The sequence below is a fragment of the Cornus florida genome, unplaced genomic scaffold (genome assembly GCF_030987335.1).
Source record: "Cornus florida cultivar Cherokee Brave unplaced genomic scaffold, ASM3098733v1 CherokeeBrave_3.0.0_Hap2_Chr08, whole genome shotgun sequence".
NCBI lineage: Eukaryota > Viridiplantae > Streptophyta > Magnoliopsida > Cornales > Cornaceae > Cornus > Cornus florida.
In genome coordinates, this window is record NW_026775578.1 from 15,865,541 (window position 1) to 15,873,066 (window position 7,526).

The following is a 7,526-nucleotide window of genomic DNA, read 5'->3' on the forward strand; positions in this document are numbered from 1 at the left end:
TCATAAGATCTTGTAACTTGAGGGAATGATGAAAATGATTGAAAATTCCAATTAGGAACATTTTCATCCAAGGAAGTAGGAATAGGATTGGGAATGGGACGGGTGACAACTTTTGGTTGCACCGGTTCATTATCTTCTTTTGGTTGTTCGACCCTATTGTCAACTTGTCTACCACTTCTCAAAGTGGTGATTGCTTGCACTTGTGCTTGGGAAAAACACCCCGAGGTAGGGTTTGCTTCCACAGAAAATTGGGCTTTTGGATTCCTCTCGGGTTGGCTAGGTAATTTACCAATCTCTCTTGCATTCAATGCATTAGCTATGGTCCCAATTTAGGATTCAAGCTTTGATATTGATTAAGAATGAGAATGCAACAAATTGGTGTTCATTTCTAAATTACCTAAAGAAACCAAAACCTTATCTTCAAATGTAGAATTGCTAGAAAGTGCATGAGGATAATGAGAGCAAATTTGAGAATCATACATTTGAGGATGTGAAAAATTATTCATCCATTAGTGATGAAGAGAAGAAGAAACAAATCCTTGGGAGCCTTCATTCCTTTTATGAGGTGGGATATATTTACCTTGAAAGTTTTTAGCTTGATAGGGACTTGAATTTTCATTCCACACCGGAACATACACACTTGAATAAGGATGAGCAAATGTAGCATTGACTTGTTCAAAGTGTTCATTAAACACATGTCCATGGGGACAATTGGAAGTAGTATGTAACACACTTGAACATGTCATGTAATGCTCACAAAGATGAGAAGCATGATGAGAAGGAGATGATTTGATAGCCGGTTTTTGACTTAACAAGAATTGATCAAGTTTTTGAGAAAGAGTTTTAACCTCGGCTACAATTTCCTTTGAACTTTCAATTTGACACACTTTTGCATTTTTCTCCTTTTTCTTAAAACCATGATCAAACCGAAAAGTGTAATATTTATGCAAAGAATTTTCACTCATTTTCTCAAAAAAGTGCCAAATATCATCTTCATGTTTTCCAAAATATGAACCTCCACATGATGTATCAACTATGTCCTTGTGCATGTCGGATAGGCTTTCATAGAAATATTGGACAACTTGCCATTTTGGAATACCATGATGTGGACATTTTCTTAGCAAGTCATTCAATCTCTCCCAAGCCTCATGCAACAACTCCCCTTCCCTTTAAGAAAATTCTCTAATTGAAGCTCCCATTACATTGGTCAAGCTTACGGGGTAAATTTTTTTTAAAAATTCATTTTGTATTTGCATCCAAGATGTTATTGAATTTGCCCCCAAATTGTTGAACCAATGCTTTGCTTTATTTTTAAGTGTGGAAGGGAAGAAAAGTAGTCTAAGAACTTCTTCCGGGACATTCATGTACCTCACGGTGGAACATATTTCAAGAAATTCATTGAGATGTTTTTATGGTTCCTCATCATCTAAGCCATAAAAAAGTGGACACATTTGAATGGTCTCGGGCTTAATTTCATATTGTTCGGCTCCAAAGTTAGGAAGCACAATACAAGTAGGTGCATGGTATGCATGAAGATTATAATGATCATGAAGGACCATTGGAGGAATTGGAACTTGAACTCTGGGACCATGTTGATTGAGATAGGGGTTTTGCATGAAATGTCGGTCTAAATAGCCAAGATTGCCCTCTAGGTTTTCCATTGGAATACCTAAGATGAATGATAGGGAAAAGACTACTCGAGACTTCAAGTAACACACCAACACAACAAAGTAAGTAAACACTCCACCTTCGTAACAAATCAACAATCAACAAACTTCCTCCACATACGATGATCCCATACTCCCATGTTTTCAACAATTATGTAAGAAAAATAAAATGCATCCACGCGGGCTCACGATTTAACTAGAGATTGAGTTTAGGAAGAGCTCACAAAGGGTCCTTAAGCACTTTAAATTATTTTTCAACTTTTAGCTTTGCAAATATTTAGAAATTTAGGTTTTTCCTTTCTTTTGCTTATCTCCTTGCTTAGAATGCTCCATTGCTCACTTTCCTTAGCCCAATGTACCTAGTCAAACAAGAACTAACACAATAAGTAATCAAAATGAAAATGAAAATAAAGTAAAGACACGATCAAAAGAGTGCTAATTCCTAATTGTTTCCACAATACGACTTTAACTTCAATCCCCGGCAACAACGCCAAAAACTATGGTGGTCGTCTAGTCACATAGCTTCCAAAGTATGCTAAGATGAGAGTGTCCAAGTTTTACATTTATAAAGTGTCACTACTACCTTTAACCACTAATAATGTAACAAGGGTGAGTAGGGATCGTCCCAAGGGATTAGTGTTGTATTGGCCTTAGAAACAAGCTAGGGTTAGTAGGTCGAGTGATCAAAGATTGATTGGTGATTTGATTAAACTAAAGTGCAATATAAAATAAACTAAACAAGTAAATGCAATATAGAGAAAATAAGAGAGAGAGATCTTGGGGTTTAGAGGTCACCACTAAGCATCACCTTTCTACACACTTAATGAACAATTAATGAGGGGAAAACATGTGTTACAATATTGGTGTGAGTATGCATGTGTGGTTGTTTCAACAAGCATGGATGACCAAGTAAGTATATATTGTCTAAACAACATAGTGAAAAGCACAATATATCAAACTAAGCCATTAATCCTTCCTTTAAGCTCACAATCCAAACACATCACAAGGTTAGAAACATATGTTATTTGCATTCAAAAGCATGGAACATCAAACAACAAGCATGAATTGTCCTCCCATCTAACAATTAAGGCGACTATACTACAACTAAGCTACAACTAAGCCAATGGCATGAAATTAAACTAATTAGACTAAGGGAAAGGCACAATCCATCAAGAAATGAGTATGAATCATCAAATAAACCACACGAGCATTCTATTAAGCATTTTGCTTTAACAATCTCTAGATCTATTCAATACACATAGACATGCATCAATATCACAAAAACTAGAGATAAACAAATGAATATCTATTCTAACATACATAGACATATGGATAGAATGAAATGATTAATTGGAAGAATTAAACCACACAAATCATTGAATAAACAAGATCCATGTATATATAAGTGTCAAAACATGTATCACAACACAAATCCCCTCAAAAATACATAAATCAAGATGTAAAAGGCATGCTTAGGGCTAACTCTAGCCCCAAGAGGATGTCTAGCCACTCATGGATGTGCTCCTCCAACCCTCAAGGGCTATCTCCATGGTAAAAGTGCTCATCTTCTTGATGTGGATGGAAGAACTCCCAAGAATGTGTCTTTAGCCTCCCTTCTTTTCTTGCCCACTAAGAATGATATGGAATAATGTATCTAAGATATGTGTAAGATATGATATGTGTAAAAGTGGCTCATAATTCTTATATAGGTATCTCAAATGTCACAACCCAATGGTCTAGGCATATACACCAGGGCTCCTCCAATGATTGCACCATGAGACAACTTTTAATGAGCTGGAAATCACTTTAATTCGCACTTGAGAAGGTTCGATTGATCAAACCCTTGGTGTGATCGATCGAATATGGCTGAGATCCATCAAACTTTGGCTGGATCGAACCTTTCATGGCGGCGCCTTTTTGGATAAAGACAAATCCGAGATATTTTGGGAAAGAGACAAAAGTGGTAGGCGGGGTGGTACAATTGGATAAGATCGAATCTTTTTCGATCGATCTAAAGATCTGAAGAATGTTGGATCGATCAAACATTGTGGGATCTTTGGATAAGAACAAAAGAGCTTGGATTCATCTTGAGGTGCTGAGATCGATCAATGTCAGATTGATCGAAGAAATTCTGTGATTGATTAAACTTGCTGAACTTCCACCACTTTACTTCATTTAGTTTCCACTTTGCTCCTTTCTTTCATTTATCTCAGGATTGCTTCAATTATGCTCTTATTTGACTGGTTTAGCTTATTTTGGGGATAAGTGCCTGAAAACATAAATAATGCAAAATTAGTCTAAGGCTGGAAAATAAGATAGATAAAGGTCTTAGAATACCTAAGCTTAACGGGTTTAAATGCGCATTTTTCAACGCTCATCAATTGTGATGAAAAATCTTTAAGATCAATTACTGGAACACCCATGTCCATTCTTTTTGGGTTTTGATTATTTGTTGTGGAAATTGGGATAATAACATATTTTTATATCTTTGGCAGATTAATTAATTGAACAATCGCTTAAGATTTTGCTGGCTTGTCTTCTTTTTGGATGGATGTGTATCGTCATCAAAATTGTCTTCACGGCGAGGCGGTAGTTTTTTTTTTTTGGAACTCGAGGTATCCGGGCTTTCGCCTTGACTAATCCCCGGGGACCCGTGCAAGGCGACCCCCCCCCCCACACGGACCGGGTTAAACTCAGAATTTGTCTGCGGTTGTGGCCCCAAAGAATTGCTCGCACCTAAAGGGAATCAAACTTAAGACCTGAAGCTTAATGAGGCTCCAAGTCCCAAGCCTCTTCCACTAGGCCAACCCTTTGGGGTTGGAGAGGCGGTAGTTGACAGAGACAACAACGGCGGGACCTTGCGGCAGCAGATGGCATCATGGACCTTGGTTTCGGCACTAAGGTAGGTGAATCTGCCATAGTGGAAGAAGACCATGACGGGAAGTGTGATACCCCTCGATTCTAGAGCCACGGGTGATCAAGTTTGAGCACAGATCCGAGGGATACCAACCAATTAATATTTAACTGAACACAGAATACAAAATGAATTTAATAAATAAAAGTTTAAAAGCTGAAAAGAATACTAAACATAATCCTTGAAATTAAAATACTTGAAATCCAATTATCCAAAATCTTCTTAGAAAGAATCCTTCAATGACTTTATAACTCGGGAATCCATCTCTAGTGGACCCCAAAAAACAATCCCAAATTGAAGGTAATTAAATAACTGAAGATAAAATCCAAATATAACATAAAGAAATAAAGTCCTACATCATCGATAGAATGGAAGGTCGTCTCTGCTCAGCCCGAACAATCCCTAGACTGGAAACGCCCGTCACCTGAAAAATGATAAGTGGGTTAGGCCCACTAGCAAGTTATATACTACTACAACTACCCAAGTAGAGACCTGATATGCATATACATCCTAATCAATCCAATAATAACTAATAGTCCGTATATATATATATATATATATATATATATATATATATATATATATATATATATATATATATAATCACACTACAGGACTCTCACTGGACTACAGGCCCGTCTCAACCTGACTAGTAGGCACCATGCAAAACGCACCCGAGGTGGGCATAACTACCTAGACCTAGCAGGGTACACATCCAAGCATCATAGCCAGCTATGCATCTCAATGCATATACGCTCCCTAGCCAACGACTCTGAGACTCAAGCTCATATCGTGGCACCATAAAAATATATTTAAATTCCGTTTCAAACCAAAGTGTCACTCAACTATTTAGTGATCTGACACAAAACACAAGTAGGACTTAACTTCTGTAGTTAATCCATCCCTTAATCCAGAGTAGGTAGGACTTAGCGTTCTTTTGAGGTAATCCCCCTAGTATGTCACCGTCCCATACTGGTGCATACAAACCATCCATTCAGTATTAATAATATATATATAACAGCATAATATATCAATATCAACATATCCAATCATAAGCATAACAAGAATGTTTAACTAGCATGCTTATTCAATACATCCAGTACCTGATTCTCTAACAAGTTTTAAATGCAGAGAATAAATATAACCATCCTGTAACTCACAACAAGCATAATAATAATAACAGAATTAACATGCTTAATGTTACCTACTCCACAACATCCAATAAGTTGATATAAAGAACTCTTTGTAAACATCAACTAATTTCTGATTATATGATAACAGAATTTATATAAACTGACATGTTTAAACTCATACCATTGTTACATGATTTAAACATAAAACCCCTAATTCAATTGCTAATTTAGAATCAAACAACTTGAATCATCTGCAAAATTCCAACCATGTAAACTTCCTTAAAAGTGACTTACTGTCACTTATTCCGATTATAATCATTCTGTAATCTAATATGCTTAATTTAAATTATAGAAACATGATTAAACAATATTCCCATTCCCAGATAAAATTGCAACTCATAGGGTTATGCACTTAAAATCCTCTGCCTCCAAAACAGTCCACAAGTTCACTTGAAACTATAACGGTTTAAAACTACCGATTTCTTTGTAATTTATTATGTATTATCACACCCTTAGAATTTTTAATAGGACTTAGATGCTACTGGAACATCCCTGCATAGCTTCTAATAGCATCTGGAAACACCAAATTCTGAAACCTGTAGCCAAAACCATCACTGAAAAGGCGAAAAACTGAAAACCGTTGAAGGAGCCGCCTCCAACCAAGTTGGAGCCGCCTCCAAAATGATGGAGCCGGCTCCAAACATTGTTGGAGCCGCCTCCAACCTTCTTTGAGCTGGCTCGATGTTTCCATGGAGCCGCCTCTTCTTCCCCCTCTCTCTCTGATTGCTTGTTTTGTCTCCGGTGAGCTCCATTATTTCCGTTCCTCGCTGTTACAGCCTCTAACGCTTTTAATTATGCTTTGACTGATTAAACTAAATCCTAGGGTGATCCAGAGTTAATTAAATTCATTACTTATCAACCAAAGTCAATTGGAATAAGAATTTAGCAAAAACAGTTTCCGCAAGCCAAAACCAAAACCATAAATACATACTGTATAGATTTTGTTTAATCCTTCAAACCAACTTTTTTTTAGTTAAAACTAAATCCCAAGGTGCTCCAAAGTAATTTAAATTCATTAGTCATTAATTAAATTCGATTGGAACAAGAATTACGCATGACAGAATAACAAAAAGCAAAGATAGTTTAAAAACAATTAACATTCACATAGAGAAAGACATACTGCTTTGAAGTAAATAACAGGGCAACCAGATTCATTTATATTAATCTCTTCCTGGGACTATATTAGGAATGCAAAGAACACATGCCAAAGAGATAGAGTTAGTATAAAACTTGCCTGTGAGATTCGGTTCAAAAATCTCAACGTCTTCTCCTAAGCTTTTCCGGTGATCCTTTGGTTTTCCCTCTCTGTTCTCTCCCAGACTCCTCTATGCTTCTCTCTGTTCTCTTTATGTCGTGAATAGGGTTCTAAAACCCTAAACCGAACATAAGACATATATTTATAGGTTTACACCAAAACCCTAGTTTAACTAAACCCTAAACTGAAAACTCGGCCCATGGAAAACCTAGTTAATGTTTAGTTATGTCGGCTACCTACAAGACCTCTAAAAACCTAATTCAATAAAACACATCTAACGAAAAATATAATTAAGTCAAATAAAATAAAATAAAACCAATTAAACAACAATTAAATAAATATATGCAATTAAATAAATAAATCAAATCACCAAATTCTCAATTAAATTAAGTAAATTGCAATTAAATAATTAAATAAATACCAAGACTATCTTTTTAAAATTAGGGGTATTACAAGAAGGAGATCCTCGGATGTGAATTGGGAATGATGATGGTACG